This window comes from Hydractinia symbiolongicarpus, chromosome 10, assembly GCF_029227915.1.
Source record: "Hydractinia symbiolongicarpus strain clone_291-10 chromosome 10, HSymV2.1, whole genome shotgun sequence".
In the NCBI taxonomy this organism is placed as follows: domain Eukaryota; kingdom Metazoa; phylum Cnidaria; class Hydrozoa; order Anthoathecata; family Hydractiniidae; genus Hydractinia; species Hydractinia symbiolongicarpus.
In genome coordinates, this window is record NC_079884.1 from 17798803 (window position 1) to 17814633 (window position 15831).

Genomic DNA, 15831 nt, shown 5'->3' on the forward strand with positions numbered 1-15831 from the left:
CATAGACTCCGAGGCTATCGTATTAAAATAACGCCACTATATTATACCGGATTATATAAACATGGCTTCAATTGCAATGATGTTGGGAGGTGCCTTCGCGAACGCTTTGGCCTTCACCGGATCAAGCTACCTCTTTTCAAGTTTATCAAAGGATAGGATAGATAAGGAACGGAAGCGGCATGATCTAGCCATAGAACAACTGCAGAAGGCTCAGGTTATATGGCAACGTAAAAGACAGGAGAGGGTTGACTTTATCAATAAGCAGCTCAGACTTGAGAAGAAGGCCGAGGGTAAATTCACGGAGCTGGATGACGCGATGCGGGAATATAAAAAAGTATTTGGAGGATCACCTCTCACAGATATTCCGCGCAGGCCCGTATTGAGCGACTTTTATACACCCAGCAACGGCCAGCATGAACGGGAATTGGCATTTATCGCGCTAAGCATGATCGGCGTCGGAGGTGCCGTGTGGTATTTCGAAAAATAGTACGATACCGCGGGTATTATGTTACATGACACATGTAACATATATTCAATATCACTAACGCTTTGTCACCATGTAGGTGTATATCAGACCTCCGATTCCGACTATCAAAGCCCACAGGTTTTGACTCAACCAACCGACCGCTTCCTTTGCTCTATTTAGGATCCACGATACGATGGAACCGATTATACCCGGTAGTGATGCGGCCGCGGCACTGGCTAATCTACCCAGGAGAGATCCCAGCGCGCTCAGCTTGTTCTTTATCCATTCCCTCGCACCACCTTCGGTTTTTTCATGATTTTTTGTATTACCGGTGGATGACCCCCCACCCCCTGGTGTCAAAGTTTCAACTAGAAGGCCGATAACCATACCAAATGCCGTTAGTACACTGACGATGGTGATACCCTGTTCACGGAATAGCGTTCGTATCTTTTCACCCAATGTAGTTTCTTTGTCAAGTACTTTGGTAATCGTCTCCCTGATGCTTTTTATTTGACTGTTAAGTTTACCTTTGAGAATATCGATAATCTCTTGCCGGCCTTTCAACTCATTTTGCAAACCTTTCAACCTTTCTTTCGCTTCATTTTGTTGTTCCTCGGTCATATTTGGTGTGTTTTCCATCTCTTCCAACTTGCTTTTTTCTCTGTCAATATGCTGTTCGAGCTGAACCTTTTTTGCAACTTCATCCTGAAGACTTCCTCTTATGTTTCTCAATGATCTATCCAATCCTAGCAATTCACGCATAGGATATTCAAATAGATCACCGGTCTGGGTTGCTTCATGGTCTACAGATTGTTGTTTGACCAATGAAATTAAATCTTCCGCACTGTTCACAACATCTCCAGACATGGTTTCTAATTCTATATCGGTCGCATTCTCTATTTTATCCGGTGACGGTAGTCTCTCTTCTATTTTGTTTAGCCTAGCGGCCTGTCGGGGGGTTATACTATCTTTCGGTATATCGAACCCCAAACCGCGCAGCCTTTTCTTGCCCAATAGATCTGCAATGGTACCGGTAGACCTTAGAGATCCACCATTTGTCAGAGGTCTGTTATCACCCTTGTAGTATAATTCACGACCACGAGACTCAAACAGATCGGTATGTATCACGCTCGGGTTCTCGTTTGGATATATAGTTAGTAGCTTCTCATAGAGCGATTTAACCAGCTCACTGGTAACTCTGGAGCGCAGAGAGGTTTCTCCACCGAATGATGTCTCCTCATCGGGAGTATGTATCTGTACTCGTGTGCGTTCCCTCGGTACCAGAGGTGTGGAGTCATCGGTACCCTCGTCGGGTTGGTCGTGGTCACCAAACGGATCAATATCAATGTCCGCCATTATTTTATTTAAAGGATAGTTTTTTCCTAATATAATAGAAATGGCAGAGAGTTCTAGTACCAGAGAAGAAACTTTTAAAACGGATATATCCAATTCCCAACTTGAGGAGCTGGTGAAATTACGAGGCAAGTTCCAAGACAGGACACACGAACACGGAGGATCTCTGATCATATGGTCGATTCTGGAGGGATTATCCGGAACCGCAGCCATTACCGGCTCGATAGCGACCGCGGTGACCATTATTAGAAATTTGGGCGGTACCCATGGAAATTACATGTGGAATTCGGGTATGTGTCTATTGGGCTCGGCTTCCTATGCGGTTACCGCCCAATACGTTAGGACATATCGGGAGAAACTTATCAAATTAAGAGCCGCATATCGCGTTGTACAAAATGCCATCGATGTTTTCGATAAAACGCTACTCTGGCACACTCGGATCTGTAGAGCCGATTTTGAGAATTTGTGTGATACGTATCATAGAACTCTCAAGGATCTGGATAAACTGGATATAGGTTATTTAGAGTAAAGTTTTTTTCTTTGTAGTAACCACACAATGGCAGAGATTTATCCGAAGCTACCCACGGCTCCCGAGTATTCGAGCGAGCAGGACAAGTTTAATACTAATACTGTGAACTCTCAACTTGGGGAGCTTAGAAAATTACGTGATAAGTTCAATACAAAATATGAGAAATATAACAAGACGCTGCACAGACTGGTGCTTTTAAATGCCAGCGCCACGGCCCTAACCGTCGCTTCGGGCATAGGTTCGGTGGTAACCGGTGCCACGCTCATCGGAATCCCCGCTTCCGTGGGATTGGGAGCCGTAGCACTGTCCGGAACCATTTTCACGGGCTCCGTCATGGCTCTGATTAAAAGATATCGGAGCAAGCTTGACAAGGTCATGAAATTATATAATGTTGCGACGTCCGCCATCGCCGTGTTTGAAAACTCCGTCTCGCGGGCTCTGAATAATGACGACATTAGTCACATTGAATTTCAAACCCTGAGTGGTATATACTAAGAAGCTCTGGACAAGATGACGAAAACCGACAGAAAGATGGAGAGCGAAACTCGCAGCCAGTTTGAAAAAAGTCTAATGGACGAGGTTCAAAGCCTCAGAAGGACCGTAAATCAAGGTTAGTGATGTGCGCATGTACACCGCTCGCATATTTCGTGTGGTACGATAAAAGTGCTTAAAGTTTTTAGCCGTACATGTATATGCCATAATATGTCGGACATGAATACCACACCAGACTACAAATTGATGAAACTGCGAGAGTTGCGAGAGATTGCCAAAGCTCGTGGGGTGAAGTATATTTGCGCGATGAAAAAGGCCAAGCTGATTGAGGTGATTGAGAAGAATGATCTGGATCCGTCATACACCATAGATCCGGATACCAAGCGGGGATGGTATGGATACTGTACCGGCTGGAGGGAGAAAAACAGGGAGGCGTATCTGAAATGTCAAAAACGTTATAACGACAAGAGATCCAAGTGATTGTGCGCATTTTGTTACCCGTCCGGGTAACAAATATCGGTGGGTGGAGATATCCATGGCGTGCGAATCGCTAACCTCAAATACGATCTATAAAAATTGGGTTAAAGATTCCTATATCGTATATCATATCATATCCAACCATGACTTCGAGATTTACAGATGACGAAAACCGACAGTTCTCCGAAAGATTCGGCTCCTGGGCGGACGAATATTTCGGCCGCACAATAGACCCATGCCTGAATTCCGCATCCAGCAGATCTTGTTGCGAAGAATTACTGAACATGGTCGAAATATTGGAACTACAATATGATGACTTTGAGGGGATCGGTCCGGACTCTGATCATGAATCCTATGATGATATTATAGAACACGTAAAAGCTCGAAGTGTCTTACGCACCGGAGGAGTCGGACTCGGATACTATGGAACTCCTATAATAGAAGCGCGCGTCTATGCAGTCGCCACGGGTCCGTATGAAATATGGACATATATGGACATAGATGATGTCGAGGAGTACGACGATGAGGAGGAAGAGGAGGAAGAGGAGGAAGAGGAAGAGGAGTACGACGATGAGGAGGAAGAGGAGGAAGAAGAGGAAGAGGAGTACGACGATGAGAAGAGGACGACGAGGACAAGAGCGCTGATTGATCGTGATTTTTTTAGTGATGACGATGATGACCTAGAGGACGAGGACAAATGCATAATTTGTCTTTCTAAAAGAAAGAGCGCAACCTTTGTTCATGGTAGAACGGGACATTGCTGCTGCTGTTTATCGTGCGCATATAAATTGGAAAAGGGGGAAGATAATTGTCCCGTGTGTCGAGCGCCAATAGATTTTGTCATTAGACAATATTGAACGCGAATTCCCGGCCTTTGTTACCCGCCCGAGTAACAAAAATCCCGAGGTGTCGATGGATACCCAAGACTGAGTCATAGCGGCCCTATCTGCCGACCACCCTGCGCGATCCCCGGCATCATCTTTACCAGAAACAGGTAAAGATATCGTCCCCTTTTTCACCAACCTTGCACATAATCAGGAGGTAAATCTGTATCTTCAGGTATTAACATCAATTCCTCTTTTACAAAAGCCCGTCCGGGTCCGTCTTGAACATAGTACATTACACGGTTACCAGGTTGCGCTATTACCTCACGCAATCTATATGTGTTTTTCGACCATAATCTATCGGTTGCCCGTCTCCGCCCATCATCATGCTCTTCACCAGGTTGTAGTAGATATCTATACAGGCCATCCTTAGGTAATTCTACTTCAGGTGGATAACTCTCTTGATTAACAAGAGGCACCTCTTTCATTATAATAGCATCTTTTGGCTTCATATCAATCATCTGCGTCTTTGTATCGTTTAGCCTATCAATTAGTTTATACAGATGCTTAACCCATGTGGATGATACCTTTTCCGAATCATTCAGTTCTTGAGCATCTTGTATTTTGAATAAATTTTCCGCAAGTATCTTGTTCAACGCCTCAACAAAAGCTGTGTGCGTATGCTTATATTTTGTAGTCGCCCTTTTAATTTCAACCTTATGCTTCTCCAACAGCTTTGTCACATCTGCTTTGAATTCTGAACCGTTATCACATTGGAAAGTTTTCGGATAAGTTAATGGTCCGGCCTTGTAGATGTCTTCAATCATAGCGGCAACCTCTTTGGCTTTCTTAGTCCTCAAAGGTCGGGCTACTTTGTATCTGGAAGCAGCATCGATTCCCGACAAAATGTACTTATATTTATTACCATACAGTATGTCACCGGGCATGTACAATAAATCGAATTGATGTAAATCATTAGGGGTGGTAACTTCATAATGTGGTCTTTCAACATGTTTTGGGGCGGGTAAATGTACTTGCCAAAATGCTTGTTTTGATAGCCACTTCCTAATCTCCTTTGGCCTGAAACCGAATCCTCTTAAGCTCTGAACAGCCTTTTGTCCTTTCCATAAATTTTGAGGTTGATAGTAAGTCTCTTGAAGTTTAGAGTTTGACATGTTTTATTTATGCACACCTTTATTTATCTCCTTTTTTGTTATGATGTGGTACGATAAAAGTGCTTAAAAGTTTTTACATGTATATGTATATGCCATAATATGTCGGACATGAATACCACACCGGACTACAAATTGATGAAACTGCGAGAGTTGCAAGAGGTTGCTAAAGCTCGTGGGGTGAAGTATATTTATGGAATGAGAACGGCTAAACTGGTTGAGGTGATTGAGAAGAATGATCTCGACCCATCCTACACCATCGATCCGGATACCAAACGGCAACGGTACGGATACTATTCAAGGTGGAGGACGAAAAACAGGGAGGCATATCTAAAAGCTCAAAAACGTTATAACGACAAAAGATCCAAGTGATTGGGTATTTTTTTGTTACTCGAGCGGGTAACAAATGTGATTCACGACCCTCGAGGTGCTGGTGGGTGGGTACCCACGGTCTATCGATGCTCTGTGTGTTTTAGCGTGTTTTACTACAATTTTAGCACGGTGTGGCAACCACAAACTAGGACACTCATGACCCTCCAACACGGTTTACGATTTTTTTAAAAAAAGGGTTAAAGATTCTGTATTCGTATATCATACGCAAGCATGACTTCGAGAAATACCTTTGCTGAATTAAGAAAACTCGCTAAGGAACGCGGCCTACATGGCTACGCAAAGCTCAGAAAGGCCGAGATTATCGAATTATTGGGACCAACTACCGTTTCAGCACCAGTTAGACCGGTACCCATGCCGAGACCCTCGAGACCCGTACCGGTGTCGAGACCTAGACCGAGACCGAGACCGGCACCTAGACCGGTGTCGAGACCGATACCGGCACCTAGATACACCGGACCGCCTAGACTCTACAGCCCTTTACCAACATCTAGACCCACCATACATGTACCACCGACATCAATCAAATCTCTGGGGGGTTTTCTAGGATCCGACGGATCTGTACCCATACCAGCACCGAGACCTAGACCTAGACCATTTAGATCTGGCTCTGACATGGATATTTTTGAGCAGGAAGAAATTGCTAAAACCAGACCTATTGTGAAAAGCAAGTTGATTGAATGGAGAGACTGGTTGATAAATCATGTACCTAAGACTATTAAGGATAAAACAACAAAAGCTTTCAAAACCATGAAGGATAAGATCATGGGTTTTTATAAAAAGGGCAGTGGAGAGGAAGAGGTGAAAGAGGAGGAAGAGGTGAAAGAGGAAAATCCTTATACTCCTATTGAAGAAGCGTTTGTAGGTTCATACAAAAGGTTCAAGATAAACTCAGATGGTAAGAAGAAGAATGTCAAGGTCTTTCTCAAACAGGTTCAACCTATCGTTAAGAGGTTGATGAAGGACGTGCTCAGGCAGAAGAAGTCGCTGAAGACTCAGTCGACCCTGTGGGTGAAATGGGTAAAGGAGGACACCAGCTCGACCGATGCCCCGTGTGTACATGTCGATAAAGCTTTCAATAGCTATATGGAGATACTGCACGCCCACGATGACATTTCTGATGTTTTCGATCGGATGTGTAATAAGATAATCGAGCAGATTGAAAACCCTGCGCTTCCCGCCAGCGGATTCACAATCGATAAAATCCTACATATGCATGTGGACTTTTACAAACTAAAATTAACTAGAGGTAGTTCTTACTTGCCACTACCCAAGAATTTCAGTGGTAAGTTCTCCATGATCAATCCCAAAAATGAAGATGATGAATGCTTCAAATGGGCCGTTTTAGCTGCCTTATATCATGATAAGATTGATAATCATCCTGAACGAATCTCAAACCTTAAGAAGTTTGAAGACAAGTGCAATTGGGATGTTATAACTTTCCCTATGGCACTAAACAAGATAGATTTGTTTGAGAGAAGGAACCCTGATATCGCTGTGCATGTTTTGACAAAAGATGACATAGAGGGTGTCTATATGTGTCGAAAGTCGAAGCATCTTGACCGTGATGAGACGGTTGTTTTGTTTTTACTGTGTGAAGGGGATAAGAGGCATTATATCGCTGTTAAGAACCTGAGTGGTGTCCTGAGCAAGGTCAACTCAAAGCATAAAAATAAAGAGCATTATTGCTTGAATTGTCTCTCTGGTTTTCCAAGCGAACGGAAAAGGGATGAGCACTTTGAGTATTGTAAGAATAACGATGCCGTTAATATTCAACTCCCTAAGGAGGGTAGCACCTTAACCTTCACCCACGGTCAGTACCAGCTCAAAGCCCCATTCATCATGTATGCCGATTTTGAAGCTTTTACAAAACCTGAAGAGATAGAGTGTGGATCGTCCACCGAGAAAGTTGGTAAACATATCCCCACCGGATTCTGTTGTTATAGTAAATATGCTCATGGTGAAGTTTTGGACCCTCTGAAGCTTTACCGTGGTGATGACTGTGTTCCGCGCTTTGTGGATCATGTGGTTTCCGAGGCGAAAAGGTTATACAACATGTTTCCACAACTTGGTATGCAAGATCTAACCGATGAAGAACTTGATGGATATGAAAATTCCACCAACTGCCACATCTGTATGAGAGAATTTGGTGATGATGACATCAAGGTTAGGGATCACTGTCATTTTACCGGAAAGTTTCGTGGATCGGCACACATGGAATGTAATCTCCGTTACAAGGTGCCTAATTATATTCCGGTTGTCTTCCATAATCTGAGCGGATATGATGCGCATCTATTTATCAAAGAGCTTGCGAAGAAGTATGGAGAAGGTGGTATGAGTGTAATCGCTGAAAATAAAGAGAAATATATCTCTTTCTCGACCGATGTTAAGGTTGGTGAATACACCAACAAAAATGGTGAGACCAAAGACAAAAAGATAAAGCTGAGATTCATCGATTCATTTCGATTTATGTCAAGAGGATTAGGTTCCTTGGCTGACAATCTATCCGATGATCAGTGTAAAAACCTTAGAAAATTCTTCAATGATGAGCAATTCAACATAATGAGAAGGAAGGGTGTATACCCATATGAGTATGTTGATTCATTCGATAGGTTTAATGAAACCAGGCTTCCTTCGAAAGATGACTTTTATAGCAAGTTGAACATGAATGGTATCAGCGATGCTGATTATGCGCATGCCCAGAAGGTGTGGAAGGACATGAAAGTTGAAAATATGGGCGTTTATCATGATATCTATCTCAAGACGGATGTTCTGCTTCTGAGTGATGTGTTTGAGACATTCAGAGAGACATGTTTGAAAAACTATAAACTAGATCCCGCTCATTTTTACACGGCCCCCGGATTAGCTTGGCAGGCATGCCTGAAAAAGACAGATGTTAAGCTGGATTTGTTGTCAGATATGGATATGTTACTGTTTGTGGAGATGGGTATTAGGGGCGGTCTCTGTCAGGCCGTTCACAGACACGCGAAGGCAAATAATCCATATATGGGTGATATGTATAATACTTCAGAAGATACAACCTATCTACAGTATCTTGATGCTAACAATCTGTATGGATGGGCTATGATACAGAAGATGCCCACCGGGGGGTTTGAGTGGGATGATTCCGGTAAATTTACACCCGAACTCATTTCAAAGTTAGCTGTGGAAAACGGTGAAAAGGGGTACATGCTTGAGGTTGATGTTAGATATCCACATGATCTTCATGACGCACATAACGATCTTCCTTTCATGCCTGAGAGGAAGGTTATCAATGGTGTTGAGAAGCTGACACCGTGTCTTTCAGACAAGAGGAACTATGTAATTCATATCCGTGCGCTTGCTCAAGCTTTGAATCACGGTCTTGTTCTGGATAAGGTTCATAGGGTACTGAGGTTTGATCAAACCTTACATCGACTTCAATACACAGCTGCGCACGGAGTCGAAGAATGACTTTGAAAAGGATTTCTTCAAGCTGATGAACAATTCTGTCTTTGGGAAGACAATGGAGAATCAGCGAAGACAGAAGGATATACGTTTGGCCACCAACCAAAAGAATTATGAGAAAATGGTGATGAAGCCAAACTTCAGGGGTGCAATACATTTCTCGGAAACACTGATGGGGATAGAGATGTCCAAGATCAAGATCAAAATGAACAAACCGATCTACCTCGGCCCCACAATCCTCCATCTATCCAAGATGGTTATGTATGAGTTCCACCATGATTACATGAGACCGAAATATGGTGATGATGTGAAGCTTTGCTACATGGATACGGATTCATTCGTTTACCACATAAAAACAGACGACTTTTACAAAGATATCGCGAACGATGTGCCTGCGAGATTTGACACATCTGGGTATGATAAGGAAGATGGTAGACCTCTACCATTAGGTTTGAATAAAAAGATCATTGGGCTGATGAAGGACGAGTTGGGTGGTAAGGTGATGACTGAGTTCATCGCCCTAAGAGCTAAGACATACGCATACAAACAGCTATGTGGTATGGAGGGTAAGAGATGTAAGGGGGTGAAGAAATGCGTGGTGAGGGAGACCATAGGTTTCGATGATTATAAGAGATGCTTGTTTGAGGGTGAGAACATTTACAGAACCCAAATGACCTTTCAATCGATTAAGCATGATGTTCACACGGTGAAAACAAATAAACTGGCGCTCAATGCTGATGATGATAAACGCATAATTTTGGAAGATGGTATTACCACACTGGCTAGAGGCCATTATAGACACACATAACACTATAAATTATAGGGCACGACAGATGAGGGTGGGGAGGGGCCCGGGGGACACGGCGGGGGTTGGGGGTTGGGGTGGGGGTGGGGGGTTTTGGACGGATATCGTTGATTTAATGGATCATGATCCATAAATTGACGTAAAGTGGTAAAGTGCACATGGATTTTATGTACTCTTCTATCGTTGATTTGACGTGGATGATCTATAAATTGACGTGGAGTGGCACAGAATATATTAATCGCTGTCCTAGGATCCGCATTTTCCTATCTCTGCGGCTTCAAGACCAATTGCTATGGGGGCTCCGAATCCGGTTGCAAGCGTGGCAATACCTGCTGCGGAGGTGATGACAGTAACAGCAATCATGCCATGATCAGCATAGCGAAGCCTTATCCCCCAAAGCTTGAACTTTTTGTAGAGTTTTTCTCTCTCTTTGATCTCAGCACGCAGGTACTGCTCGATTTCTTCGATTTTTTTTTAGTCTGTAGACCTGACTTTCTTCAGGCTCATGCTCAGGCGCACTTGGCGGCAACGTTGGGTAAAGCTTATCAGCCATTTATTCTATGAGTAAATGCATCGTAATTCCGACGAACGAAACATTTTTTTCATGATGATTCTCGTCCGTCAGCATGAACTCCAGTCTGTCTGTTGAACCTTTCAAAGGAAGGTAGATTGGAGTGTCAAAACTCCATGTAAGCATGTCTCCCCATGCGTTTAACTCTTTGGTGGGAAGCAAAGCAAGAATTTTTGATTTCTTCCCATCCAGTAGGCAATCGTCTTCATCCAGCTGAGGGCAAACGAGTCTCAATCTTTGATACACGTCAGTTTTGTAGAAGCTGTCATAGTCGCCTTTGGTAAAGTACTTTTTTGCAGAGTCGTAGGGTAGCCCCATAAGCTCCTGCAGTTGTCGATGAATTACCACAGTATACCCGTCACTAACCCTAAGCCTGCAGAGTCCGTTCTTTAATACAAACAATTTGATCTTGTCCCCTGCCTGACTGTTGACGATGGTTGCCAAATCCTCTATCCTGTATAGACCGTTCATAATTTCAATTCTGTACTCTGTCTGATCAGGCCCTGTTCTACGAATCACAAAATCATTGTCGGAGTAAAGGTTCAGCCATACGGGCCTGATACTTATCGATTTCAGGGCAATTCTCGTGTCCTGCCCTAGGTAATCGTCAAAAATCGTAGGCTTCTCTATATCCGTGACATACAGCTGTCTCATGTTTCTTTAAAGAAACATGAACATTTATAGCTATAACCAGAAGGCAAAATACAAGTCCAATAGAGGCGAATGGCCTCTCGGTGTAATTAATCTAAAACATCAAGACCTCTACGTTTCTACAGAATCGCACATTCCCGTGACCTTCTCGACGTTCACGAAATACCCAATAAAAGTCCCCACTAACCTGTTGAACGACCCCGTAAGTGTAAATTGGACCGGTCAAGCCCTTGGCTACTGGAATATACAAGTTAATTTCGCTTGTCTTTGCGCTAGCACCGCCCTGGGTATATCCGCCAAACACTTGAATGGCTCCGTGCCTCTCATCAACAGTATCTTTAAATTCCACGTCTATTACCACATGCGGCGTATCCTAGCGAGAATGAAGGTACCCATGCCATACGATGACGGCTTTTCTCAATACGAGAACCCCTACTCTACATCTGGATATACCCAGATTTGTCGTGAATATGGTGCCGACCCCAATGCCCAATACAAGTTTAAGGCTCTCATGTCCTCGCTCACAAATGGTAGATGGTGGCCGCAAGTAGATGGTGATTGGGCCAAGTTTATCATGCCTACGGGCCAAGGCCTGACATCGGAAGGTCTGACGAAGCTTAGCGAGAGTATTCGTGTTTACGTGATTTTACTACTAGGGTCCCAAGCTGATGCCAAGGCATCCCTTATAGGTTCGGATGCTGACAATTTCACAGCGAGACAGATACTACAGAAATTCGAAGCCATGGTACAACGTGAGGAGAACGTAGGCCACGATATCACCGAGTTTCAAAAGGTGCTTCAATATGCCAGGACCCCAGTGAATTTTGCCGTGATCCACCACGTGTACATGCTACCATCCGATATGAACCTGCGTATTGGTAAAATTGTGGGGTATAGCAACAACATCTTGATTGCGCCGGAATTCATCGGCAATATTTCATCCTTGAAAGCTCCTTCTCTAGGTTCGTAGAAAAATTGATGGCACTGAAATATTCACAATTTGTTCCGTTTTAGTTATTCCTATCTTTAGATTATTTTTCAAACGGCTTAATCCCGGGTATTGCTATTTTGTGCACACTTTACGCGAACTAGCCGTCCTAATACCGTTACAAGCAAAACATATTGGTTTAAAAGACCGGTTCCTAGCCCGTTGTGAACGTGACAGGAATTCACCCATCGTACATGTTTTTCGCATTACTATTTGTGCATTCTGTATATCTGAGAAAGTAATAACAAATTGCTCCAGATTTTTTTTGAAAAAAGGCATAGAAAATAGCAACACTGTAATTTTGTGTTTCCCTAGCGCGGCCAGACATAATAAAGAAACGTTGGGCTGTCCATCATTCAAATTTCAAGTAAATTTGCCCGTCTCAGCGTGCCTGCAGCAAAGCTGCTTTTTGTGCAGATGGTAATCCGTTAAAATATCCATGCCTTCACCCATGCTTCCTTATATGTTTCTGTACTTCTGTGAAAACCTTCGAACTTGCATATTGCCAGGATCTTTGGAATTTTCATACATTGCTTTGCGAACAGAACTACCTAATCCTATTCGGTCCTGGGTTTCTTATCCACCCGCCCTTAGACCGGATAGGGCCAAACAAACCTTAACACAATGACATCCATCGGTTCGTGGCGATAAGAAGTCATAGTAGCGGAAGTTGTCTAACCAGTCAGCAAACATCTCTTATTTCGTAGTGCGTTTGATTGTCTTATGCCTTACGAGTTTCGATTTTTTTGATTCGTTTGTCACACAAGCACTGTCAACAAGGGTTTTTAGAGATCAGGGAATAAAAGACGATTAAATAAAGCGCAAAATTCTTTCAACTGTAAATCAACTCTAAAAAGGTTGACAAACTCATATAAAGGAAGAAAAAAACATAATTTCTGTAGATATCGTTTTTTTACGCAGCATAGAAAAACAAAACGTCAAACGAATGTAACATTTTCTGCCAAAGAATAAAGCCGTATAGATTAAATACAAGAATTAAAAAAAGTCCATAAAAACCTTTGCTTCTAACAAAAACACACCATAGCTTACATTCCACCAGGTTTATTTTAACAACTTAATTATCACATTACGTCCATTGCATTTTATAGTTTTATCGTAAAGAAAAGTACCCATTTCTTTATAGTTACGGATTCCTACCTTGTTGTACGAAGCATGAAAACAAAACGCTATTTTATGACCGTGCATATGAAACACAATGAAAACTGAATAACAAAAAAAAAAAAACGATAAAAATAACAAAACAATTCTCTTGATAAAATTTCGTCATCGACCACTAGGTTTCATTTAAAAACTTAGCTCTTTCAGTTCTTATTTTAATAATAAGTGAGTGCATGCCAAATTTAGACACCAATTGTGCCATCATAGGAGTATTTTTGATAATTTCAGTGCATTCTGCTCGAGATATCGCATTATTCGTATCTCTGATCTGATCACCTAAACATTTCCAAATTATCGTGTTATCAGAATCGGTATACTTTTTACGTTGTCTGGACATGCTAATACATTTCGCCGAAGCAGTATCAGGTACCTTCTCGGTAACCCTTTCATCGGCAGATTTGGTATGAGTTCCTTCTTTTTTTATAATATACCGCACAGAATCTAGCAGTGCCTTTTCCTTCTTCTCGTTCCCATTTAAATCGCCTAACCTTGCGTCTGAGGAAATTCTATCCCGTATAATCTCGGTCGACACAAAGCCATCGTTGATTTCAGAAGAAAATATTTCTTTAAGGTCGTTGACTTGTAAGTCCAAATTTATTTCATTCGTATCGAAATCTGTCCTCATAGCCTCCCTAACTTGCTGACTTGTCTGAAAGGCTCTTCTCTGTTTATCAATTAAGTTATATGACATTAATGCCGTTCGTTCAGCATGACATAAAAGATTAGCAGTGGCTTGCTTTAATTCCGGTTGATTTTTATGAATCGTTGTGGTAGCATATTTTCAAACTAAGGTTGTGGTCAAATCGCCACAATCACGGCCAAGAGCTTGAACCCAAAAGCTTGAGAGTTGCCCAGTGACCATGGAAGAAGCCATTTTGTTTCCAGCCCAGCTAACAAATACAGGTTCTTTACCGCCAGAATTGATTCCTTGTAAAGAATTCCTGACATAACGGATGTAATTTTTTAAGTTATTAAAAGTTTCAATAGTCATTGTAATGAAATACTGTCTCCAAAAACTGGCCGGGTCAATTCAACAATACCCAAAATATGATGTTTTAATGTGTCTGAGAATGTTTGTTGGGTCTTGCAAACAACAGAGCTCGTGTGGCACATCTCTTCTTTAAAATCTAAAAGATGTCTTTTGCCCAATCTTGTGACGCTCTGCCCAGTCTTAAGACTGGCCGACCAGTCTTGCAAATGGGCAAATTTATGTCAAAAGATTGGGCAGCGTCCTAAGATTGGGCAAAACAGACACATGTTCATTATCTAACTAGTTAGCTAAATAATGGCCACTATAAACGATTTATATTTCTAGCTATGTAGTTAGGGGATTAGCAATTGTACTACGCTACTGTTAGTCTAAAAATAATGTGGGAATTAGCAGGAAAACTTATTTATTTGGCTCAGCTAAAGCTAGCTAGCTAGCTTTCGCTAAATGGAACACTAAAATTAATTTGAAAACAAATTCATTTGGTCAAAATAAAACAAGAAAAAGGCAGTTTACAGATATAATCAGTTCCTAAACTTTTATGAAGTTAGTAAAAACAATATATTCAATAATATATCCACTAAAGTTACGGATATTGTATACACATCACCATCCAAGCAACGGACATTATGCTTTCCATAACTAAAGCTGCCATCTTTGACAATGACATACCATTTTTTCAGTTTACTGCCACAAAATAGTTTTAAGTAGCCTCTTGATTTCAGCTACAAATGTAGAATCAGGGCGACATCTTAAATCCGGCTATCTATCCATCCTTATTTATTGTTATTCTTTTAAGGTTTTCTTCAGTTTGATATAAGAGTTTTTTATCCTAGCCAACATTATTTTTTTGTGTTATTTTCACTAATCTGATTTTTACTCAGCTGCAACTGGGGTTGTGGCTGCTGTTAGCTACCTTTAGCTAAAAAGTGATAATATACAAATATAGTTGACTGCAACAAAATTCTCAATCGAAATTTCTTATGCTATTATGCAGTTAGGTAGCCACAACTTTCATTGAAATGTAAACTTTGGCAAAAGTCTAAAGTTTATTGATTCAATGAGACAACAGGGTTTATTTTTGCCCACAATTAATTTTGTGTTTGTGTTTTTTCTACACTAGTAAATAAATTTGCTTTTTTACGCAAAACTATTCCGCAAAATAAAATTGCTGAGTGATTGATAACTTTTACCTACAATAAGGCTCCTCCTGGTGTGCCCATTAATTTTATTTTGCGAAATAAAAAAATGCTGGCCGACTGTTATTTCTACATGACGGTGTAACCTGTGTTTTTATTTGAGCTAAAGCTGCGGGAAAGTTATTTGTTGGAAAAAAACATTACACCCGAAATGCTATAACAGTGTGCGCTTTTCTGTATTTACTAAATACCTTTACTACAGCGCTTCACCTGGAGTTGCAGCACATTTACCCTAGCATTCAATGCTTGACTACAGTTCGCTTTACCCAGCCTTTCGACGCCGGATGTTGCGTCTAGTTA